Source organism: Argiope bruennichi, chromosome X2, assembly GCF_947563725.1.
Source record: "Argiope bruennichi chromosome X2, qqArgBrue1.1, whole genome shotgun sequence".
Lineage (NCBI taxonomy): Eukaryota > Metazoa > Arthropoda > Arachnida > Araneae > Araneidae > Argiope > Argiope bruennichi.
Window position 1 is genome coordinate 73038397 of NC_079163.1, and position 27968 is coordinate 73066364.

General features: G+C 29.5%; 1 long non-coding RNA gene across 1 annotated transcript in view; it reads right to left on the reverse strand.

The window, feature by feature from the left end:
• Positions 1-7449: 7449 nt before the first annotated feature.
• Positions 7450-27968, reverse strand: part of LOC129959993 (uncharacterized) — a 51157-nt gene continuing 30638 nt past the window's right edge. The window contains exons 2-3 of the long non-coding RNA XR_008783495.1: positions 21119-21178; positions 7450-7601 (exon numbers count right to left, since the gene is read on the reverse strand). This is a non-coding gene — a long non-coding RNA (uncharacterized LOC129959993). The remainder of the gene's footprint in view (positions 7602-21118; positions 21179-27968) is intronic.

Genomic DNA, 27968 nt, shown 5'->3' on the forward strand with positions numbered 1-27968 from the left:
TTTGATGTTGATCCAAGTTGATCAGGAATAACTTCGATACCTGACGATTTTTCCATTACATTGACGTTTCATGCAATTGCCAGTGATCTCCGTATGAGCATTAGCCAGCCGTTTTTTCGTATTCCTTGAATCTCAGTAATGCCTTTCTTCACGCTTGCTAGTTTCATATCGATTCTCCAAGACATTACCTTCGGGCCAGTTCTCTTTGACACACACAAAAAACTATCTTTTTCGTCATTTAAGTTTTATTATTTATAATTTCTAAAGCATTCACTTGAACAATGTCAAATAATTTATTTAAATCTGCTATAAACATAGGTTCATGATCTTTCCCATAAATCCTCCCTCCCCTCCTTTTTTTTCTTGTATTTTACTTTTAAGAGCATATTTTTATATTTCTTTCTACACAGTGCGATGTTGCTCTTATAAAAATACATTTTTTTTTCAAAAAATTGGGCATTTGTCTACTACTAGGTGTTTACATTTAGGGATTGTTTACCTTTTCTGAATTATAAAACAGCATCGATAGCACTTGTCGATTAAAGGGAAGTTTGTTTCAGGAAATCTGGACCCCTTCGCTGCCAATCAAATAAATATTTCGGTCACCATTTCTCAAATTAAAAACAATAATTCCACTTATAGTTGACTCGGACAGCGGTTAGAACGGACTGAGGTTGAGGCCAATGGAGAATGAAGCTGAATGGCAAAGTGAGCAAAACGAATAAGTCGCTGATTGCACAAACAAGCATCCCACATTTACCGTGAAGAGGCATGGGGTCCCATTCTCTTATTTGAGCAAATAAGGCACCAATTTTTTTTCTTTGGAATAAACGAAAAAAATACGGCGAGTCTGCGCGAACTGAAATTGAAAGAACCACTTTTATATGCAATGAAAAAAATACTATTAATATACTTTGGCTACATTAAAATATATTCTTTGTAAAAATGAGGGAATAATTGCTAGACATCTCTTATCTAAAAATATATAGAATCGATTTCAAATAAAATAATTAATGTTAGAAAATAAGCCATTACATAAAATGAATTGCACGAATAAGTTTATATAATTCTATCTTCTTTTTAACATTAATAGAATTTTTTTAAAAGAGCCTCAAATTCATTTTGACCCTATGACTTCATACTGCCAAAATCTGTTGATTATTGGATTCTTCATTTAATATTTTTATAATTTATTTTAAAACATACACTCAGATACTCTCATGTAACATGCTTGAAATACAGCAGAGAAAAAGGTTTGTATATATAGATAAATTGGTTTTGTACATATTTTAAATTGTTTGATATCTCATTAAAAAAAATCGCACCACCTTAGCACCTCGCCATCCGTTATATCTGAATGGTGAGCCGTCATGAATGGAAAGGAAAAATACTAAGGTCAGTTTCAAAATATCTACACCATGTACTAAACGCTTGAACCGTAAGAAATATGACCTTCATCGGAGAAGGTTACACCACCACTCTGTACCCTTCCCCTCCACCCAAATGAAGCGAGAATCACCGCACTGAGTCGGAATGTTTCTCATCCTTATATCTGTGATTCCTCACAGTGAGATCAGTTAGTTTCTAGGCCATTTGACCAAGATAAAATTATCTTACGTTGGATAATTTTAAAAGATGGAATAATTTTTGGAGAAAATATTTAATTTTTTATTGCAAATTCAATTTTTTGCTTTTTTTTAAATGCAATTTCATTCCAATTTTTTGCAATCACATTTAACCCTTCATTGCACGATTTTTTATTTTTATTTTTTGAAATAAATCAGGGTGATATAATTTATGTTCTAGATTAAAAGAAAAATGTTAAAAAAATCCTAGTATAAATAAATAATATAAAATAATTAATAAAACAGAATGAAGGAAATATCCATCATCATGCAAATTTACATGCTAAGCTCAGTACAAAATAAATTCTAAAAAATAATATAACTTTGCATCATTTTTATTTCTGAAGATAATTAAAAAACAATTATTATTCTTATTTTGACATAAATTAATTCCACATTTACTGTATGAGATTGTAGAATACCCTTTGCATTTAGGGTATTTGCACAGGAATGATCTACCGGCTTTTGGCCAATCTTCAATGTCCCTCTCTTCTAAATTTCTTTTCAAAAGTAGCATAAAATAAACATAGTAAAAAACCTTTTCGTCATACATTAGGAGTCAAAAAATGAATAGTGATGTAAATTTCTATCACATGGTTTTGGGAAGATTATCTGGTGTATTCGATATAACTTACAGAAAAAAATTACAGAAACACAAAAAAAACCTTTTTTCCACTTATTATAGCTATTATTAGATAAAAAAATCTCAGATTAGTTATAAAAAATATTCAAGAGAACCCACATTTCTTCCAACCACAACAAACAGTGGAATGGCAAGTTCAAACCCTCTATAATGATTGTGATATTTGATTTATTTTGACAGCTACGATCCATATTACGCAGTGAAAAAAGTTGCCAGCAACAACCAATTTACATTACATCTGTTTTGAGTACAATTTTTTGTTCACAAAATGTTATGATAGAAATTTTTATCATCATGCAAAGAAGGGTTAACAGATTCTACGACGGCTGCTTTGAAGTATTCTCTTTGAGTTCGCTTTCGCATAAGTTATTTTATTTTAAACATAATTTAACACCGTAGCAAATTTAAATTCCCTTTTATGTTACAATCTTGTAACTCTTTCCATATTTCAAAATATATCCGATCCTAACAAATGTTCTCGAGAGAAAACGCCAGTCACTTCATTAATTGCCATGCATTGTAAAATCCCCCTTTGATATTTTCTGAATCTAATGGAAATCTTAATAACTTTCAACAGGAAATTTTTAATTTCGTGATTTTATTTTCCTTTCGATAGTATAAAATACCTTATTCCCTGTTCGATAATGAGGCGAACAATGACATCATTTTCGAAACTTTCCTCAGATCCCACGAAAAAGATTCCTGCCACCTACACGTATTGATCTTAATAACAACATCGACCCTAATGACAGATGATATCTCTTGAAACACATAAAGAAAACGCAGAGCTAATCATAAACGGCGAATTTTTGACATCGATGCCTGTTTATCAGTGTAGCAAAAGTCGTATATGTGTGATTTATTTTAACTTGGGGCCACATATATTTTAATCGTAGAATATTTTAGACAATTTCTTTCAGAACATCAGATTGGAATTTGTAAAATCTAGCCGAACAGCAATTATTGCTCAAATTAGATTCTCGAAATTCAAATAAATGTAGCAAGAAGAAAAATGATGGTATATGCTCATTCATAAACTTAAAACTCTGGAAAATGTATCGGTTGATCTGATTCTTAAATATTTGACAAAACATGAACTTGGAAGTTTGAGATAATATATTTTAAATGAAGTTTATTCTGATAAGTAAAGTAATTGAGTGCATATGTTTAAAAAAACCGAAAAGTTCTTTCATTTGTTTCGATATCTTTGCGGAAATGAGTTTCTGAATCGATTTTATGATTTCATGCAATACGTAGAAATGTTCTTTAGATAATATTTCCATTTGATGTTCTTTTTTTCTGTCATTTATTGTTTAAACATAATGTCTTGCGATATCATATTGAAAGTTATCAGAATGACTTTCAGAAACATTAGTAAAAATAAGTAAGTTGGTACTAGAAAACGTGGTGAAATCTCACAAAACGTATTAATTCTTATCCAACTTATGGATGGTACGCTAGTAATCTTAAATTTAAACCTTAAATTAAAGCATACATTATGATCCAATAAAAAGATGAGTGATTTATTTTATGTGAAAGAAAGCAGAGGTTTTTTTAATTCCCTAAAAAAGCATAAAGGAGTTTGTTGTCAATAGAATAGAGCAATAACTTAGAAATACTGTTATTTTTCAAGCAAGAAATTCTTCCTGGTGATTTTTAAGGAGACAGTGAATTTTGAAATAAGTAAAAAGGGGTGAAAATGACTTTTTATTTTTACCGTTTCATCACCAAAATATATGTTTAACTTCAACTAAATAGTGTCATAAAATGTATTGTTCAATAAAATGAATATTGGAAGAAAAAAGTACATTATAATGACTTTTCTCAAAATGATATTATTATTAGATTTAAATATCTGTGAAATGCTCTAGGTGTCTTAATTTTTGAGGAAATTAAATAAAATTGACAATAAAGGTTTCAGTTAAGTAGGTATGCTTTTGTAATCCGAGGATTATAAGATAGTTAAAAGACAATTTTAGATCACAAAAAATAAAATTCTTATAAAAATTCTGAAAGTTTGAATAAAAATATTTCTAAAAAATTAGCATTTAATTAGAATTACAATATCATACACAGTTTTGTTCCAAATAAATTTATATTGAATAATAAGGAAAAAATAACAAAAAAATTAAAAAGTAAGTCGCCTGGAATATTTTGAAATTTAATATATATATCTTTTAAATTTTTAACAATAATACATTTCGTTTTAAAATGTTTATTTAAAGAAATTTGATGTATTTTTATTTTAACACATGTGCCTAAAAATTGCATAATCCTAAATGAATAATTCGCATAATTGCTTTATAGAGTCCACCGCCCCCTTAAGCAGTTGCGAATTCTTATCATACCCTCTAAGTAAAAAAAAAATAAATAAATAAAGTATCTGCATAATTTTATAGCAAGTGAAATCATTTTTTTAATCCTTTATGAAGACTCAAAATGCTGTTTACTTGAATTCACGCTAAGCAACATTTAAAAAATAGATGCACGCGAGCCGTCAACATCAAAAAAAAAAATATTTAAAATATCCTGGCACGTATAAACATAATTCTCAAAACACCTTTAGTTTCGAGAAACAACTAAAGAGTTGATTTTTCAGTTGCTCGGTTGAAGACTAAATATTTATATCCAAATCATTATTAAATAAAATCTGACAAATTGCAATACAGCTTACGATGAACAGATATTGATGGAAACTGAACAGATCTTTTAACATTCCTTAAGAAAGAAAATCTGCTAAATGAAATTAAGCTTGAATCAGAAATTTCCTTAAGAACTGTAATTTTTTTTTTCCAAGCAAGCATCAAAAAAGTATCTTGTTTTATTTTAAATAAAATAAAAATGAAACAAATATCAGCCCAATAAAAACATACCTAGGGTATCGTAACATTTTTCTTCACGCTAACTTCCATTTTGCACCTTGGTGGTTGATATATCATAACCGTAATAAGCTCTGTCATTTTTTTAAGTCATGAAATATTCTTATATCTTAAAAACGTAATAGTTCTTTTATGGAACAATATGGAAGTTTTGGGTCATATTTTTATCTATAAAAATTTCCCTAGCTTGTAAACATGAGACTCAAATAACTTGATGGTTGTTATAAACCAAGTGAAAAGCATCTTGAGTACACAGTATGAATAGTTGAGTAAGCAGTTGTGTTTTTAGCTGCTCATTTATCAAGATACACATTTAGATTGAATGAATGAATACTGCATAGAAAATTTCACAAAAATGTTGAAAAACTGATGGAATAATAAATAGCATACAGTTTTAGAAAATTTATATTTTAAATTCTTCATATGAATAACCTTCCTGAAATACAGTCGCCAGCTTAAGGCCTCATAAAAATTTTATTTTACAAGCAAAATTACATTTTGGAGTCATGGGATTATTTTTTCTAGATTAAAATAAAAGGAAAAATGTTAAGCTCTATTTTATTTAAAAGCGGGGCTTTAAAGCTCAGGATGCATTCTTTTAATATAGTGTTAGTTGAGGTAACTGAGATCGACATTTTCAGACACTGTTATCTTTTTAAATGTAAAATGCTATTATGAAGCGTAGAATATATCTATATTTTAGTGAGAGCACCATCATATTCTGTAAGTTTCACTAAACATTTCCTTCTTTTCCAAAACTAGTTTATTAATTACCCTGGCTCACTTACATGAATGACCATTGGTAATTGGGAATACGTATTTCGGTTTCTTTTTACGGTAATGAGTGATTTAAAGTAAATATATGTAAAATGTTTATTTAAGAAAATACTGTATATAGAATATATTTAAATAGTGCATTTTGCAACAAAATGTATTTTACTCTCAATAACACCAAGGCTCTTACTGTTTGTCAACGAAAAAAATTATATTTCTAAGAATATCGTATGTACACGATAAAGTAATACTTTTATTTAGTAACATTTACCATCGTCCTGTTTTCAATTCAATCAGGAATTGTTAAGAAATGAATTTTTATACAAATAGAAATTACTATAATATAATTCGCTAGAAGGGAAAATTTAAAACGTAGTAATACACACACACATTTTTTTTAAATACAAAATGCTAGAAGTGCAATTTATTTTTCTTTGTTTCCACACATGGTGTCAAACAGTTTCAAGTCATTATACCAACCAACTTCTTTGCGTGAAAAAATATTATGTAGAACATATTAGATTTTTTTTAAATGTCAGTTATTAATTTGATAGAAGAATAAGCATCATGCGCATGACTGAGAAAGATAATGACTGTTTCACAAATTGTGATATTTTGCATCTTAAGAATAACTGTGGAAGTGGGAACTCATAGGGAATTTTTTGGGAACTTTGGTAAAAATGTTACTTTGTAAATGGTTTATTAATAGGATAAAATTCAGCTTTAAACAAATCATTTCTGAAGTTTTACATTTTATTGTCATCATTAACGGTTTATTTATCCATCAGCAATTGTCTTATTTTACACAGTTTGTTTCAAATTATCCGAAATTAAATATATTTCTGATTTTCACTTAACATCATATAATTTCTAGCTTCAGTGATCTAATTTTAATTAAAATTTCAAAAGTAATATGGCCAATATTAAAAACTTCAACTTATTAAGAAGTAAATTAGTGAAATATGATGATTTTTCAGTTTATATCATTCGTATATAAATTTATCAAACGTGTTTATATTTACTAGCACAAGCAAATTGAACATTAATTAGAAATTCCGAGATTCTTTATTGTTCAGGTTTATTCTTTTGGAAGGGAAACTAATGGAAAAGCCGACAATACTTTTAATAAATTCAAATAAGTATAAATAGAGTGACGGAAGTTCTATCTAAAAGAAAGGGTTGAATAATCGTTCAAAACCCCAGTTCATTTTTAACCTCAAAGCTTTTAACTCCTTGCTCACCGTAGACAATGGGCTTTTTTCCAACTCAGTAACCCCCGACGTTTAGTTAACAAAGTAGTACATCACACCCGTGATGCAGTAGAAGGTCTCTGCAATGTTTTTGTTACTCATCATTTGTTACGTTTTACGACCATTTTGAGCGCGGGACAGCACAGAGAGAGAGAGTAATACGAGTCTGTCAAAGCCGCTCTCCGGAACAATACTCGACACTCCGGTGTCTTTTCACGATTTTTTAAAAAATTAATAACCAGTTCGTAAAATGTAGTTGAAGGCTGATAACTTTAGAGATTGGATCATTTTTCAATACATCATCTCCCCCCTCGCAATGCAGGAGGAAGCGCTTGTCAATTCGGAAAAAATGGAGTCAAATTCGCTTCCGTGAGCATCCACTTTGATGGGTGAATAGGAACTGCTCCCCCAGCCACTGTCAATTGGAGCGCTGAAAGGGAAACAAAAGAAATGCATTTATTACTTTTCATGAAGATTGCTTTGTTGGGAGACTAAAATAAAGGGAGATGTCCTATTTCTCAAACTCCAAGTAGCTGCCTCTGCTCCGGATGAATAACCCGTAATTTTTGAAACAGACTTAATCACTGTTTCTTCCTATTTTACGAATTTTGGACAGAAATAGAACAAAGAGTTATTTTGCATTTAATTTTAACTCGATTGATAAAGAATTGCGCTAAATGTACTCTATCAACTTGATGTTAACCTAGAACAGCACCATTTTTATTCATCGTTTTAATGCAGTAATTGAATTAAAGGCCTTTTTTTGTATTAATTAGAGTTTATTTTAAACTGTTCTTTGATAAAATAATCAGTGGGGAGTTGTTAACAGTAAATAATTTAAGTTTAAATATTCAAAATCTAAAACTATAAGAATTGACACCGATGGTTTAATTCTCATCTTCGAAAAAGTACTAAGATATCATTTAGAGGTATTCTGAAGAATTAACATGAATATACTTCATTTTTCTATTCATTAATTGAAGGTATTTTATAAAATTAGAGTGATCTGTATAGAATAGAAAATCAAATGTTAGCATATAATTTGATTAAAATTTTATTTCATAGAATTCACTAATGTCTATCATTTGGTTAATGCGACAAAGTCAGTGCCTTTATTTTTTTCGAAAGAAATTAAATATCATTGATTGTTGAGTCAAATGCCTTTTAAAATAAAAGAACATTTAACAATACTGAAATGGCCAAAATGTAAATTTATGAAGATAAGCTTCTTTCCTATCGATTGCTTTTCTTGAAACGCCTGTAAAACAGGTGCATTAAAAATTCTTTTAAATTACGTTGTCATTTTTCATTATTAAAGAGATACTTATAATTCAATAAAGCAAAAAAAAATGAAAAAAACTCGGAAAGAAATTCATTTTCTTATTTAGATTCAAATAAGAATTTAAGTTATTGTAATTAGAATATAATTATGAAATTTAAATTTATTCATTTTCTGTAAAAAAATTAAAAATATTAATAAAAGAAATAGTGAAATTACGTATAATATTTTTCGGCTTACTACGTTTTACTTTTTCAATCCAATTAAAAATAAAAAGTTTAAAAAAAAATTATAAATGTCCATTAGTATGGTTTTCTTTCGGCAGCATATACATTTCCTGAAAATATGCCTTTTCTTTTTATTGCGTAAACACAGGTATATTAGCAGTAAAATATGTGTATGCAATAAAAATTTTTGTATCTCGATATTTTGATTTTGATTCTATAATTAATTATAAGAAAAAATCATAGATTTTAAAAATTGATTAAAAGAATTGTTCGATTTGAATTAGAAATATTTTTCTTGGCTATAAAAAAGGATGGCTACCTATCTTTAAAACGAAACAAACCATTATTGTTAGTTTTCAAATTTTATGTCTTTGTTTAGTTATTTGTTAACTTTGTCTTAGTTTTCAAATTTTGTCGTTGTTGTGATATTTTAATTTCTTTAAATACTACTTTTATCTTTCAAATAATAATTTAAAGAATTCGATGCTTTTTCGATCAATGTAGGATTCCAAGTAATGATAAACATTTTTTCCCTTCTCCATATTAATTTTATCTTTTTTAATTCTATGAACAAATGCATGAAAACTTTTTATCTTAAAAATTCGTTACATTGTTGTGACAATAACAAGTAGATTCTACCTTATTGTTCTCAAAAAACGTTCTGACAGTATGATTTTTTTCATATAGTGAGAAAAGCAGGCTTATCAAAAATTTCTCTTGGCTACTTTATTTCCTGAATATCAATTAAAGCACTTCTAAGTTGAAAAGTGATTATCGTCATTATTTGTTTCAGCCAAGATATGAGAGTGAATTGATCACAAGGCAAGGAATAGTTTTAACAGTCTCCACTTCGAACCATCATCTGAACTCTCAACATGTATTCCTGAAATGACCATGCCTTAAATTCCCAGTTAAGGTGCTTGAACGTAATTGAGGTAGGGCAGACTGACAGAAAGTGAAAAATCTTCTTTCTATTAACAGATCAGGGCGAGGTGCTCAGGTGGAAAAGCAGTGGCCTGAGCCGGAAAAGCAACAAAATCTATCCATCCGGGGGCATCTGTCTTCTTTCCAATATCGCCGTCTTCTCATAACGGTAGTCGATAACATTGACATTCCGTAGACGATGACTGGTACAGATGAGGGAAGTGGGGTCTTCGGACTTTCCTTCCCCTCCCTCATAAAGATAAAGAGCGACGACGACGTGATAGCCGAGGAATGTTCTTCGGAATGGGAAAATCCCACCGCATGGGTTCTTATCTCATCCCTCCCCCCTTCTATTCACTTTCTCTGTCTTGTGGGCTGTGAAGTAGATAGGGTGTCGCCCCACCAAATCTTCTATCTATGACTGAATTCGTAGTCGATAGATGGCATTTTATGGCTGATTTCTTCCATTTTTTTCTCCATTGATTTCATACTAAGTAGGAGGTCGTTTTGAATTTAAGCCTATCCACAAGTTATGAAAGAACTGATGTTTTTATGATTGCAATACTAAAAGATTCAATTATCAAGAATTTATTCCGTGATAAAAATATGGATATGAAAAATGTGATATGATATTTACTTTTACAAAGTATAATATTATTAAATAACATTTTGAAAATTTAAATTAAATTATATTTTATATAAAAGCCTTCAGAAGTTCTTAGCGTGCTTTGATGGCTACAAGAAAAATTTCGATGACGTTGTAACATAAAAATTGCAACAGAATGGAAATTAATTTAGTAATAATTGTTATAACCGAAAATGACATTTTAGACAGAGTTGTCAAAAAAACCGCAGAACGCTTATTCAAAGGCGTGTGGCTTTAATGACACATTATTTCCACAAAGAAATTTGAAATTGAAATTAGAAAGTGAAATTTTACAAAATTGATCTAATAACTTTTCAAAAAACAAGTTCAATATTATTTCTTTCTTCATTTTTTTTTTTTTTTTTTGTCCACGTAAAATCATTTTTTATCATTATTTTGTCTACATATAAATAAATATTGCATTCAACATGTCTTAGTTAAATGCCTTTAGATTAAGAAAAAGTTAAATATGGGGAAAACATTAATGTAAATGAATAAGAAGGCAAAATTTTTTTATAAATTTTGCTCAGTAAAATAAAGAAAAATATTTTAGGTGTTCGCTTTTATAAGCTTTTAAATATAAGGAAACCGGGACAAGTGAAGATTAGGCAAGATAAAGTCTTAGTTTACGTTCAGATTACTTAAATTTCACCATCTTAAGGATACTGCTAAGCACTAAGAATCCTCATTATGAAGCTAATGGAGATGATCTACTAATGCAGATAATCTAGTAATCCTGAATCCACCAGAAGTGAAAGAATAATTTAACCCAACACGACAATCACTATACTTCATGAGGAGATTTTGACTTTTATAGATACAACTTGTGCCATGCGTGCGGAAAATTTTATACTAAGTCGAAACACAAATTTATGATTTTCTGAACAGATAGACAAGACTTAACTATATGCAACTATACCCTTTAAAATAAAAGAATACCATAGGCTTATGCAAATTGTATACCACGATAAGAGCTCATAAACAAATGTTTAGTATTTTTACTAAAATATTCATTGGATGACTAAAAACAACTAAGCAACAAGTTACAAAAAAAGTATCTCATTGTTTGATCTCAACGTAAGAAATATCTCTATACTCAAATAATATAAAGTCACGAGTAATAATAAAAGTACAAGCTTGGTTCGACAAGTACTCAAATAATAAAAGTACAAGCTTGGTTCGACAAGTACTCAAATAATAAAAGTTTGGTTCGACAAGTACTCAAATAATAAAAGTTTGGTTCGACAAGTACTCAAATAATAAAAGTTTGGTTCGACAAGTACTCAAATAATAAAAGTTTGGTTCGACAAGTACTCAAATAATAAAAGTTTGGTTCGACAAGTACTCAAATAATGAAAGTTTGGTTCGACAAGTACTCAAATAATGAAATTTTGGTTCGACATCAACAGACAGCAGTATTGAAATATATAGCTGCATGAAGTAAATTGGGCAATTATTTTAAGCATTATGAGCTAAAATCAACAAAATGATGTTGAACAAGTCGGAGAATATTTGCGAAATTGTTGGAAAAATAATTAATTTGTCCGCTTATTGTTCCTTATTAATGACACTACATTATACCATATTCATTTAAATCACATCTCGTTAGTTTAAATATAAGCTTAATTGCTCCATAACGAAGAGAGAGTCTCGAGGATGCTTTGAATAAAGCGGTTGGAGGAGGGAAAAGATTCTCCACGTAATAATGTGTGTCAAAACACTTCCTGTTGTATCACATGACTCAATTACTTCGACGAAATTTCCTGCAAGCGATTCCCATCAAAACATTATCGATGAAATCAGCTTTGCTTATAACGATAATCATATTTCGCTAGACGGTGGGAGATTTTAACAATACCACGAGGAAAAGACAATACTTCGGTTATAATCTGAATCGCTAACTTTAAGCATCAAAGAAATATAGGATTTTCGTAACACGGAAAATTGCAGTCTCCCTTTGAGGTTAACAAAACCATAATACAAATAATTAATGTAACACTTTTAGACTGGTGTCCTTTAAGAGAAGGAAATATTTTCGAGAGATAACTGCTGAGAAAACGATTATCCAGAGAGAGAAGCGGTGTATTAAATTACACTTGAAGACACCACCCCGAACAGTTTATTTTCTTAAGCAGATTAAAGCTCAATTAGCAAACGAACGCTTCAGGGATAATATGCTTGCTTTGTGCGCTGGTTTCTGTATTGCGAAAAATGGAGATTCAGAGACATAGCGAAATAAAATTAATATTTTCTCGGAATGTTAATTAGTTACAAAATAAGAGAGGTAACACTCGTTTGTACATTTCATTTTCTTAAACTACATGTCTAAAATAAATTTCATTACGCTGTTGGTGAATGAAGATTCTGTCCAAATGGCAATAACATGCATTTAAAGACTATATGAAAGGTACAAATTTCATAGTGCAGCATTTTACAGTCTGTTGAATTAGCTAATGAATAATTAACTATCCAAAAGTTTCTCTTCTGTTTTGTTAGGATTTTATCACAAATAATTATTATCTTTAAAAGATCTCCCTGACATGGTATTACAAATAAGGATGAAATTAGCTTCGTAATTCCTCATCAATAAAACTACTGCGTATCTTAAAGTGATCTCTTGTTCCCTAGAATTTTCACGACACCCTCAAACTTTCTAATCATAAAGAGGGAAATTCTACTGGATATAACAGACCATTATATTTTTAATCCAGCTTGATTGGCAGGTAAGTCTATCCAGTGTGAAAATTTGTATCAACACCCTTCAGATAATAGACGTCTGTTTACGCCCCTTTAAAGCATTTCGGACTCATTATACTTCATTCTGCTAACTTTTCTAGAATAAGAACTTGATTTCTTTTAAATTTTGTGTCCACTATTACAATTTTGTTCCTCGGCTCTTTAAACCAACTGCTGGCAAAAAGACAAAGATTTTTTTGGTGTAGCATGGTTTGCCCGGGTTTCATACTGCGGTTTATTTATGTCTTATTATGAAATCTTGTTTTACGAATTTAATTTTTCAGTAATACATAAAGATTCTTAAACAACCCATGGAATATTCTTGAATTTTTGAAAAATCACATTTATTTTTCTTTGGATATTTTGCATAATATTTAAAATTTGCATCAAAAAAAAAGTGAGAGAAAATGTTTACCCCTTTTAACACCGTATTATATAAAGGAAGAAATAAATCGTATACTGGTAGTAGAAATAACGAGAAATGTTAAATACAAGGGTATGTAATATTAAACAAAATGTGCAAAGAAAATGATAATATCTATTTTTAAAATGTGCAGTTTTGATTTAATACAAGATATGCTTTGCAAAATATTAAACAAGTCTATTACATATGTTGCTAATGTCAAGATGTGCCTGTGTGAAACTGAAGTTTTTACACTCAACGTTCATTATGTCTTGTTAATGAAGAAAATACCAGTTTAACACAACCGTCAGTTCCACAGCGTTTATAACCCGCAGTGGCTTGGTGGCAAGGTCTTGGCTTGGAATAAGAGGGTTTCAGGTTCGAGATCTGATTTTACCGAAGAACTGTCGTGTCAGCGGGTGTGGTGCAAGTTAAATTCATCCGGCCAAACGTCCTCCTGCTGGTGGGTGTGGTGTGGAAGCTTGGAGAGGGAATGCCCACTCAGATATCATCCTCGTCATCTGGCCGTGGGTGAAAATTACGAGGTCCGTCCCAAAATAGCCCTAGTGTTGCTTAAAACGGGACTTTAATGTAAAAAAACTAAACCCAAATTGTTTATTGCTAATGATTGAGCACACAGCTTTTTAGAAAGTTTTCAGGCCAATGCTCACCCGTGTCGATGAGTGCCTCTTCACACTAAATAATGCCTGTCAACTAAAAATAATTAGTCAATAACCTCGGGATCAGACATACGACATATCTTCAAAAATATATTTCTATGTAAATTTGATAGGAATTTTCAATGTCTGAACTCCCTTAAAGTTTGTCGGATATCTTTCAAATCTCCCTGCGGCTAAAAGACTTTTTCTGAATTTCAAAGAATTCAAACGAAAATAAAATCATTCTTAAAATGTAATGAAATATTTTTTTTTTGAATTTCAATAAATATTAATCATTGAAAACATAACTGATGTTTCTTAAATAATAAATAATGTTTTATTTTGTTAATTTAAACCAACTTTTGAGGGATAGAATGTATATCATCTTTATATCCTTATCCACCGTTGTTTTAAAATACGCTTCGTTTGAAAAGAGATACTAAAAATAAATTTCATCTAAAGCATTGTATCGCTCTATCGTTTTGCTTTATAATACTTTTAAAACCACATAGTTGCCATTACAATTTCTGCTTAGATATAAACAAAAACAAAATTTATAACAAAAATTCTTGAAATTTGATACAGTAAAAATAAACAGATCATTCACTTTCACAAAAAAGAGCCATTAAATGCGATGAAAATAGTTGACATACTATTTACGATGTTTGAAGACTATAACCATATTTCTATAATGTTATGGTAAACGTCCGAAAATTTTAAATGTTTTCAGATATTTTTGGCTCATTGAAAATTTACTTTTAAGAGATTTAGAAACTGCACTTTCAAGTAGTATTTTACATATCCATATTGCATATTTGGCATAAGACAGATTTGGGATTTTAAGTTTTTTACCAAAGAAATCTTCGAAATCTATTCAAAATGATTTCGCTCGATGCAAAGCGATTCAAGATATATTACGATAAATTGAGAAAAGATTCTAAGAAAACTACCTTATTCACGAATAATTTAGGATAAATTATTTTAATCCTACAAATTTAATACCGAAATCTATTACTAAATATTTAACTTGGAATAATACATTATAACGTCAAATGATGATTTTTAATGTGAAAGTTAAGTCAGTGCATCATACATAATTTAATGAAGCTTGAAGCACTGTTCTTTCACTATAAGGAAAATAAAAAGTTTCGAAATAAAGCAAAAAAAGTTTTTAGAAATAAAGAAAAGTTTAGAAAGAAAATAAGTAATTCCGACATTTTTTCATCTTTCTTAAACATTCTATTCAGTTTTCTAAAACTGAAACTAGCGGGAGCGATCACGCTCATTTTTTTTTCGTATATCTTTTAATAAAGGTGTAATTCCTCCACCACCACTCCCCCAATTCAAGTTTTTTTTATGATTACAGTCATTTACAGTCATTACAGTACATTTTTTTATACTTTGTATACGATGAAGTTAAAAAAAATCATTTTTCAACATTTACTTAAATCTAAGGCAAGGATAATTAAATTCTAATCTCAGGCAGGATTAATTCTAGTCTATATATTCTTGAATGAAGCTTGTAAATAAAATATAAAATCACTAGTCATGTATTCAATGTACTGGAATATCTATCGTAGCTGTAGTAAAGGAAATTCGTAACTGCTATCACATACAGTGGCTCCCAAAATTGAGTCTACACTATACTCTTTCTTCTTTAATTTTATTCTTTTTGATCTTACAATTCCTATTTATGGCTAATATTTATAAGAACGACACAATATACATTAGCAAAAGTATTAAGCTAAAAAACAAAAGGGGAGGAATCAATAATATTTTTATTACAGTCATTTTTATGTCAAAGTTACAAATTCCAAAGTCACAAAACTCAGTATACATCTAGCAAAATCTGTAAAGAAAAGGAGAAAAAGCTAAATTAATATTTTGTTGCATATCCTTTTGCATTTAGAACATCTTGTAAACGGTGTGGCATTGAGTTGACAAGAATTTGAGTGGTTTCGCCGAATATTTTTGACCCTTCTTCTTGTAATACTCTTAAGTGTTCCTTGCTCCTAATATTGTGTTTTTGAACTGATTTTCCTAATTGTGCCACGAATTTTCAATCACACTGAGATCTGGAGATTAAGGAAGGGTGTGGAATTGCAATCTACAACTATACAACAATCATAACTTAACTATTTTAGTTGTATGCTTCGAGTCATTATCTTGTTGAAACAGAAAACATGACCCTAAACTCAAATGCTGGGCACTTTGTTTTAAATTGTTCTTCAATATATCCAAATATTTGATTTTGTCCATGATTCCATCAATGAAAACTAAATTTCCCACTCCTTTTGCAGACGCACAGCCCCATACAAGAAGTGAACCACCTCCATGATTGACAGAAGCATTGGTGTTTTTAGGAGGAAGTTCAGAATTGGGCTTTCTCCAAACATAACATCAACCATCACTACCAAAAACATTGAAATTACTTCGTCACTAAATATTACTTGATTCCAGAAGTCCGGAGGTTTTGAAATATGACTTTTAGTAAATGAAATTCTTTTCTCTCCATTTACTTTGGAAATGAATGGTTTTGTTCTGGCTACGCGACCATTATAATTTGCTTTTCAGATTACTCTTCGGATTGTTTCTGCAGAAACACACTTTCCAATTGTTCTTGAAGTAAATGTAACAATTTTTGTAGCATTCACCTTAGGATTGTTTGCTACCTCTCAAATAACTCTTCTCTTGGTCGTGACACTGAGGATTTCTTTTCTTCCTCTTCCAGGTTTATTAACAATTTGGCTATACATTTTATACTTCTGGATAATTTTTTTAACGCATCCATGACTGCGTTGAGTTTCCCTTGCAATTTCTCGTAGAGATTTACCATCTTCAGACAATCGAATAACAAGTTTCCGAATTTCAACATTTGTTTCATTTCTGGAGCTCATTATGATAACCAAAGCGTTTGTTTTTGTTTGGAAATCAATGATTGCCAATTAAAGTAACAAAACTATTTTACTTATTCATTTGGAAATAAATAATGGTAGTCTAGTCACATATTTTATAAGGTGTATACTCAATTTTGTGACTTTGGAATTTGCAACTTTGACATAAAAATGACTGTAATAAAAATATTATTGATTCCTCCATTTTGTTTTTTAGCCTAATACTTTTGTTAATGTATATTTTGTCGTTCTTATAAATATTAGCCATAAATAGGAATGTTAAGATCAAAAATAATAAAATTAAAGGAGAAAGAGTATAGTGTAGACTCAATTTTGGGAGCCACTGTAGTTACCCAAGAACGTTCGATTTACCAGTGAATGTTACACTATATAATTCTGAAAATTCAAGAACGTTCGATTTACCAGTGAATGTTACACTATATAATTCTAGGTGCAATTTTATAAAAATACGTAATTATTACTTTAAATTTAAGGGTTCGAAATTTAATAGAGGTAACCATTTATTAAAGGCCGTCACAAATTGGTACAAGCTTGAAATATTTTATAGTCCTTTGATATCACTAGCGTTCGGAAGAATTTATGTTCTGTGACGTGGAAATCTTTTAATACCTGAAGAAATACCAGTTCTCTTGAAGGTTCGAATGAGGACATTTTCGCTTTGAGAATTGTTGCAGCAGCTTGGAAGTGAATTCAATAAAATATTACGTTCCTAAGAGTCATCTCTGGAATTTTGGATTCCAGTTGGATTCAGTTTATTATTTGCAATAATGAAACGGAAGAGCAAATTAATTATCAGAAGGTTCTTTTCACTTGCCAAAGAAGGAGAGCATTTTTCAAAACTGTCAAAATTGTAATATTTTATTTGCAGAAGATGTACGATTAAAAATGAACTTGCATTTTCAAGGCGCAAAAAAGAAAAAGAAAAAACTACTATGCAAACATGCGAAGCGAACTAGTAGTTACACAATCAAAGTCTATTTACAAAAGATTATTCAATCATCATCATCAATCATCATCATTATTATAGTAATGGCGGGAAATAGATTTGGAATATAGAATCAACTTGCATTCGCCGGGACTTAAATCCAAGAAGAAAGAGGATGGTAAAGGAACTCTCATCCCAAATCAGCTAACCAAACAATCGCAATTTACTAAGATTCCAAAGATTCTTAAGACAACAGAATCATCATTTGAACCATCAATAGAACGGGTATTTCGTAATATTCCACAACAGCCAAATTGCGCGAAACAAGCTGCATAGAATTTTGATGGGCTCAAAGGCTTAAGTTGAATATAACTTTGATGGATATAATTCGAATAACATTAATGGATGCTTCATGCTTTTAGGTAAGTTGCATTCAGCTATTATTTTAAAGCAATCACTATTCATTTTCCGACTTTCATGGAGTTAATTCATTAATTTCGAAATTTTATTAAAACAAAATATAGATTTTTAAAATCTAATATCGGTTAATTTTAAATGTATAGGATTATTAATCGCGATCATAAATAATACGATTAGCTTTTCCTGTGCAATCAATTTGAATTCTCAACGAATTGATAACAAAGCATATTAGAAGCCATAATACTGCATATAGCATTTTATATTAAAGAAAATAATTTTATATTGCAGAAAATAATTTATAATACATCCTCAGATATAAGCTTCGAGATGTGATCAAAGGTAAATATGCCATTTATAGTAAGAAGCTTCGCAGGCTTCTGAAGGGAGAATTTAAATCAGTAGGCTCCACCATCCTTTCAACAGTAGGTTGAATCAGTAGGTAGCTCTTTCCTACACTCAATGTCTCATCGTTTGGAACAAAAGATCAGTGGTTCGAAACACAGTTCAATCGGATTTCAACCATGTGGAGACGTAATTTTAATCGGTCTTGGGCCAAACTTTTATAGTCTCCGATTTGTGGATAGTTAGGAAGTAATATTAATGCGAATCTTGTCCTCATGTCTATCCTGTCCTATCACAGAATATAGACAGAGCATAGATTAAGGAACATGTTAAATATTCCAATTTTTTCCTTTTATATATTATAAGAAATTTAATTTTTTTTTTTAATTTGAAAAACTAACTTATAAGATTTAAATTTTTTCAAAAACACAGTTTTCGATGTGAATGATTTTTTAAAAAATATTTCAAATTATGCATATTTTTTTTTTAAATATGGGTGGGATTTTATAAAATCATGAAAAATTGAAAAATATTTATGTATATTCAATGAACAAATCCCAATTCAATATTCTTTACCATATTTCTCCACAAATGCTGTCGAAAATGACTAATTTAAATGTTTTCGTTTTGTTTCAAATCATGCAGTGTATAAAAGAAATGAAACGACAACATTACTTTCCGTCTGCAAAACACCAGGTTAAACCAATTTCAATAAGATTCTATATATATCGGCGCAAGTATATATCCATATATAGAAGTAGGTGAGATGGAGGGTAACCATCGTCGTATCATAAACCAAATTGAGTGAACAACTGAAAAAGTCCCGATTCCCTCCCCAACTCTTATCGATGCATAACTTTGATCTCAGGCACACACTCAGCCATATCTGATAGCTTCGGGAGAACAAACGATTCGTAAATAAAACCAAATTTACGCTCCAACATTTTTTACGACCGCTCTGCTGTAATAAGCTACAATGCATTATGCAGTTACTCTGATTCAGCGTCCGAGAATCAATTTTTACGAGTTCCGTTTTTCAATTGCAAGACTGTGAAGTTCGATGCATTTGATTCGCGGAAATACTGTCTCCCGATTTCAGACTTACAACTCCCCTTTTCCATAAAATATTTTACCTATCTGTATGATCGACGGCTTTTCTTTCGCCCAAGAATTTTCCCTGAATAACTCAACAGCTCTTTTATCAATCCCAATTTTTACTCTTTTATTTTGGGCAGCAGCGTGTCCAACTCCGAGATCGACCATCACTGAATATTGACATTCAGAACGGCTACAGTACTTTTTCTCTCTGACGGAGCAGATTTGGGAAACAATATTTTTTCGTCGCATTATTTTTATTATTTATTTTATTAGAAGTCTGACTGGAGTTTCTCTGTACAATGTGGTTATCGTATTTGCAATCTTATCTTTCGTCTGAAAATCGTCTTTTTTGTTGCTATTATTGTTGATGTTAGTGAGATTCGTGTTAGAAAAGCATTGCCGGATTTGTAAGAAAAGGAAATATGTTTATCCCACATCTGTCATCTGTTCATTTTCGGAAAATACATTTTAGAAAATTATGGACTGTCAAATGCGGACGAAGAATAACAATAAACAGTTACTGTCTATATTTCCGACACATGATATAATTTAGGAACATGTCTGAAAAATGTATTTCTCTTCTGTAGATTTCTTTGATTGGTGCTCGCTGCATACTTTTTTTTTTTTGCTACCTTTCCATTCCTCAATGTATTACTTAGATAATAAAAAAGCACATCACGAAAAAATGCATTTGAAAAAAGCGCATTTCTTATGAGAAGGAACTTGTGAAAACAATATAATTTTTAATATATCTATACAATATTAATTGATTCCTAATTTATATGGTCTTTACTTTATGTGAGTTTCATGTAATTTATTTAATAATCATCATAGCAGGAAAAATTTTAAAAATTGTATATTTTGGCAGTCAGAATACATATTAATTGGGATAACAAATTTTTTATATGGTCCCTGAAATTTTTTAATTGATTTCGACTATATTTGGTGTGCTAATTTCAAATATAAAAACAGTTTCTAATCAGCCCTTCTATTTAACATTTAACGTACCCAAATTATATTAAAATGTCAATTATTCCTTGAAACGAAGAATCATATAAAAAAAGAAGATGAGCATTTGTTCTCACATAAATTTCTATGCTGAATTAAAAAACAGCGTGATACTACATAGCATTAGCCATTGAGAATATTAGCTACGAATATCAGTGATATATGTAGACTTAAAATTTCTTAAGGATCATTTTAGTTATTAACGAAATATCTTGAAATATCCTTTTTTTGTACCTATACGATAGCAGAACAAAAAAAAGCAATATTATTGGATAAGAAAAAAAATGACCCGAGAGAACTTGATTGCTGGAGAAAAAAAAAATTCATTCCAAAACCCTTTGTCAGCAAAAGCAGAATTCTCTTACCTGTACTGCATATAAATCCGTGATTTAGCTTTTTCTTTGTACAGATGGCACCAAAAATACCTGAAATAAAAGAAAAAATCTTAAAACTGGAATTTTTATAGTCAGCGAATCAAATAATTGATAAACGATCTTCATTTTTTGGATTTTATGAATGAGATAAAACGAAAAATGTGGGTCTCTTTTGTCCTTACTATTTTGAACTTTCTGGGAAACACAAGACTGAAAATGACTGAAAATTGATTTAGTTTAAAGTAAGCTTAATAGATTTAGGGATGTTAGTTGTACTACAAGCATATTCATTACTCTCACTGCCATTTAGGGACCGCGGTGGCCTAGTGTTAAGGTCTGGGCTTCTGAACCGGAGGGTTTCAGGTTCGATACCCGATTCCAGTGAAGAACAGTCCTGTAAGCGGGTCTTGTGCACTCTAAATCCGTCGGATCTAAACGTCCTCGCACTGGTATGAAAGTTTCGAGAGAGGGGAGAACAGCTCAGGCGGTACAAAATTACTAAGTCCGTTCCAAAACAGCCCTAGTGTTGCTTTAAAACGGGACTTTAATGTAACTATACTAAACCCAGCCATTTAGACAGTTTTCCTAAAAATTCAGGCAGAACTAGAGAATGATTATAAACGAACGATAAACAATTTCATAAGGGCAAAACGGGAATGCAGATAATTGTTGAAAAAATTGGTAAGGTTCACTTAGAATGTCAAGCAAAAGAAACATTCGAAACGGAATAAAATAATCATTCTTTGTTTCTAGTTGAATCTTCGAATTTCCAATATTTTCTCAAATCAATTGGCTTACAAAAGTCATTTAAGCTAAGACTTTTTAATGTAGAGTCCATAACCTAAGTATACCTTTTAGATCATTTCTCTTAAATTCTTTAACACTAGAGCAGAATGATTTTACAAGGAAATGAAGAAAATGTATAAACCAATAAATACTAGAGCAAATGGAATGCTCATCTGATTGCAAATTGCTTTTGAAATCCTCAGAGACTACACAAACATCGTTCATTCAAGAATGTTAAATAAAAGACACTTTTCTAAAGTTTTCACCGTAAATATTTTTAAATATTACTCTTTTCATTTCTAATTTTATTTAAGTTGGCATCGATTTACATGAGTTTTTTTTTCAATCAGATTATTTTACATAATCTATTAACCCAGGAATATACATGTATGACTTTTTTTACGAAATAATATATACATATTTTGTATTATTGCATATAATTTAGGAAAATTATTATAAAAATGCAATATATTATTCTCCATGAAATAAAAAATGTATATATGTCAAATAGCTACATAATGAATTAAACAATATTCCAGTGACACAAATCATATTATAATAACTATGCAATAAAGATAAAACCCCTTTTCACCAATATATTTTTTTACAATGCAAAAAATATTTTGATAGTATTTTTAATGATAATAGTATTCATACAACAGCCATCTTGATATATTTCCAAATTTCCAGTATAAATCAAATTCCTAGTATCACTATTGCCATATATCAGCCTTTTCTATAAACTTTTATCAAAAAACATTTAAAAAAAGGATTTCCAAACATGCATTGTTACCCTTTGGAACAGTCTTGCGAAGCTTTTGTATGGGAAATATAGCCAAATGGCTATACGATGTATTATAGGTTTATGGAAAAAATATCTAAATTTAGCGGCTATACCTTAATCTTACTTTAATGTATTAACAGCCATCATATCTTATAAGCAAACACTGATGATCAAAAACTAAAAACAGTATTTGTTTATAGACATGAAATATGTGTAAAATCATTTAAGAATTCCCAGCATGAAAATGTGTATTACCCTAACTTATCTACATCAGTAAAGATTTCATAAAGAAAATGAAAACATTATTTCTTTCTAAATATACCAATACATAAATTAGATGCATTATTGCAGTAACTGGTACATAATTGTTTTTGTTGCTTATACATTCAAAATTCCTTTGTTATAGCAATCGGTATTTTCACGTTTTAAGTTGAGCAGAGGAAAATTTGTGATCACATGAGCAGCAAAAGACTTCTGTCAATTCCAGGAACGCTTGATTGTCGTTTATTTTGTATGCACTATCAGCATCAATATTTATTCACCAAGTAAAAATCTTAAAAAAGCAATTATTGATAATGTCATAGGAATCAAATTTAATAAGTTTTAAGCAAATTACTGTGCTTTCCACAGGAATAATGTTTTTCACCATTCTCAAAATGCTTTAAAATAATTTGAACCTCCCCAGTTATTTAGTTGTTAAATGTGGTTGCATTTCATATTCTGACTTATTCGTTATATTTTTAAAGTTCTAAGTTTTAGATTAAACTTATATAAATAATATATAAAATATCTTCCCCTATTTATCCACGATAAAGCACAGATAAATAAAAAAGTTGGGTAGATTATATTAAAAATATTATAAAATTGCGCATTTTTTTTTCAGGTAACAGTTTTAAAATATTTTAATCGTATGTATATTGATCATTTTAAACTTAAGCTTAAGTTGAAGTAATAATTCAAGATATTATAGCTGTAGCTATTGATTTTATATTAAGTCTACAGTAGAAGAAATTTTTCTGATAACACATTAGCGCCTATTTTGTATAAAATACATCAAGCAATATCAAGTATTATTTTTAATGTTTTCGTCTCAAAGGCATGTTAATATAACATTAATGTTAGTATTTTTTTAGACAAGCTTTAAAAAATTTATATGTTCTCATTATCCAGAAAAGATCGAAGAAAAGTTTTCATAATAATGAATGAGGTTAAGATTGAAAAGGAAAATAATGGAATTTAATTATTACTTTCTAGGAATAAATTTAGTATTGTCAGCTAAAAGAATTACTTTGATTTACTATTAGATATATTTTTGAAATTGTCAATCTAAAAGAGTTTTAAAGATTTTGGGAATGAGGGCCTTTGAAAAAAAAATTGAGCAAATAACAGTTTATTTTATGTCAATGCATTTGGAAACTAAAACTGTTTTTCCTTCAGAAAAATCAAACAAAAGTTAGAAGTGAAATGTCTGGAATTTGAAGTAAGGCTGATTCAAAAATTCGGAGCAACTTTAAAAATCAATAATTCGCAACAACAAAACGGTGCTGCTTGCACAGAAAAGATAGTAATAATAGTGGAATTTTTTTTCCTGCTTATGTCTGTGCACGTCAGAAAACTAAACATTTTTGGTTGCACAGTAAATAGTTAAGCCACCAGATGCTTCTTGAATTGGGGAAGCGATGCCTTACCTGAGATAAGACAATGAATGAAGAAAAAGATTATAAATGTTTAATATACCGTTCTCCTTTCGAGAACGGAGTTAACATTTAAAGTCTACAATTTTGCATGTTCATATATGATGATGCTATCAGGAATGATGCATAATGCTGTGGAAAATGTTTTTTCGTCTGGTTGAGCTCTAAATGCTGAGTCACACATTACGCCTTCTTTAAATGTTACTCCAACCAATATCGTTAATATACCGCTCCAGCAATTGCCCAAACATAGTAATTAAAGTTGTAATATTATTTCAATATGTGCTGGCATCATTACGAAAAAAAAACTAGGTTTTATTTTCAACCTTTTTATAAAAACGGCATTTAATCTTCATTCATTTGGGAATTATTTATTTTTAAAGCTACTCTGGATTTCTGCATAATCTTCGGAATACATATATAATATTACAAATTTCAAAAATCATCTTTATCACTTATTGATGTAGAAAATAAAAGTAATTGGCAGGTCAACAGGAAATCGATAAAAAGAAACTAATTTTCGAAATGTTTCAAAGTAGAGTTTAAATGATTAGCAAAATTCTGAAATTTCTCTTAACCTTTGATAAATATAAATTAAAAACACATAAAAACGATTTAACCGAATACATATTGTCTTATAAGTGTGTACAGTTACTTATGTCTTATAAGTAACTTTAAATGAAATTATAAAAAAAATTCTATAATTTCATTTATAGTTCAATAATAAACATAGTTTTCTAAGTGATTTTTTCCATTCCAGACAAAATCTAACTCGATATCGAAATAGCTAATTATAGAAGCATTTAAATACAAGCAAGTCTGAATATTCATCACTTTTATAAAAATTGAGCTTTCAAAATTAATTGCAATTCACGTATGGTCATAGAAGTAATTAAAAATTCATCATAAAATCAAAATTTATTTGCTCCAAAACGAAATAAATTTCAGAAGTAATGCAAACAAAAAGACACTCTTTAACATGTTGTTGCGGTCCTTTGTAGAATATTTGTCCCTATGTTACATATTCAAAATGATCTACATCAACTTAAATTAATAAAGAAGTATGCTTTATGAGAATATGGATTTTCTAATTCTTTTTCGCTGTTGATGCTATTATAAGGGGATTTATCTTTAGCACTCATTACAGTTCCAATTAGGAAACAGAAATAACGTTCAAAAACCAGATCCGTTTTATTAATAGACAAAGTTGGCAATTGCCTAGGGCCTCGCAAATTTAGGGGGCTTCAAGATCCTAAGATTTGTTGTGTGGAATTTTAAATCTTATTTGATTTTGTGCATTCATCTAATTAAGAAGGTCGTACAACCAAATTTTATATTATTACTTACTTATATAAATTAAAATCGTAAATTAATATTGTAATATTAATTTAGTAACATTCCAAATTAATTGCCATTTGCAGTTTTATGTTATATTATATTGTATTATATTATAATTACAAAAAAGTGTCATGCTTTATCATTTAAAAGCATCTGAAGACATAACTGAAAATTATTTAGATGGTATTAAGAAGAGTTTTATTATTTTCTTTTATTACGTAGCTTAAAATAGTTTCTAAACTTCAATTATGCATTTTTTATACGCGATATATTGCAACCAATTTTTTAGAAAGGGATCTGCAATTACTCATTTTGGTATTAAAGTTTGTCAAAATTTGCTACTTGAAATTACTTATAATAATTGATAAACATTAAATTAAAATCAGTTCAAAATAGTTAATTTAATTTTGAAAATTTGGATGTCCCAATATTTGCATTATCTAAGAAACCCTACGAGACTTTAGAAGTCTTAATTTAGGCTTATCAAACTTCTTCTAACAATCGTATAAGATTAAGCTAAAGCCGTCTTCAAGATTAAAATATGGAGATCTAAAAAATTTTTAAATCCTTTTTCTCCTCCAATTTTATAAATTTATTATTCATTTTTGTATCTCGCATGAACTTCTTCATATACAAATTCTTTAGACTTAGCTTACAAATTTCCTCTTTGCCATTACGATTCTCTGAATGACACTAAATACCAAAAAATATGCAGAATAAAAAAATAAAAAAATCCAATTTCTTTTATAATGAAATTAATATATAACTACAGACTGCAATTATTTTTAAAAATATAAATAATTTTTATATAAAAGAATCAAACAGTATACAGATTTGACATGCTAGATATTCTAAATTGTAAATTTGAAGAAAAATCATCTTCCTAAAGAATAATTTTTTCCTACCATTGTCATGCACTTAAAAAGAGTCCCAGATATATTAATTTGTAAATATTTTCACTACAACCAAATTCATGTAAGATTTATTGGTTGTTTTAAAACGCAATAAATTACAAAGAAATTAGGGAAAAATTTGATTTCTATTATCAATTCTAAGACAAAATAATAGCAAGACCATTTTTGTTGCAATTTTGAATCACTTATTCAGATGAAGCTTAACTTATTAACAAACATTTTAAATTTAGAATAAAGACTCTCAGTATATTATATTATAATGACTGCCTTTTCTGGACTTAACACTTTTGTAGATTTTTACTTTAACTTGAAACTTTATTTTATTTCTGTTTATCAATTGCATTGAAAATGTCAAAACCAAAAACAAACATGAAAGATAGCATGCAAGAAATTAAATAGAAAAACCGATAGTCTCCGCTTATAGCGCACATTTTGACCGAAATAAAATTTATAAAAACAGGAAAGCAAAATTTATCACAAGCTCAGCTATAATAAAAAGAAAGACGGGCATTTATTTTCGCCACAATGAGGCCATAATGAATTTACTTACTAAATGCTTCATCAGAAAAATTAGATTACAATCGCGTTAAACTTTTCTTTTTGAAAAAATTCATTACTTGAAAACTCATCACGTCGCCATTATAATGGCGGCAGATTAATTAAATTACATTTTAAGATAGATTCCTAACGCTTATTGCTCTTGTGGATCCATCTCGTTAACTGCTGTCGGTTTCCGAGTCAGAAAACCGTCTTCTAAAAAGAGAAATGGGACTCATAAGGGCGGGAAAAAAGAAAGTTTCTATTCTGCAATGGCCATTATTCAGCTTTTTCTTTCAATTTTCTGAAACGAGAATAACGTATGTTGGTTAAGAGTAGAGTTAGTAATAAGTACATGAAATGTATTCGAATTTCGCTAAAATGTCTTTCGTTTAAAAGAGTGAATTTTCAATGAGGAATTCACTTCGGAATCTTTAAATTGTAACTAGTTTCGTTTATTCAATTCTTTGATTTAAATTAAAAGTAGATTTTATTGATTTGCAATTGAGATTTCCATTCTGATTGATAGTTCTATAGATTCAGATTAACTGAAGGATTGTTTTATAATAATCAGACAGAAACAACAAAAATCATCATTTTTAATGATGTAGATTTTAAGACAAGTTTATTTTTCTTAAATTTAGATATCTTCCCAAAATGAAACATTCTTTTTATGAGTAAATAATGCTAGAAATCTTCATTATGAAGAATTATGATTTCTGTTATACTAGATAATCTTGTATTCACACATATTTTTCATTTCTGAAAGTTAAGTAGCTTAATAAATA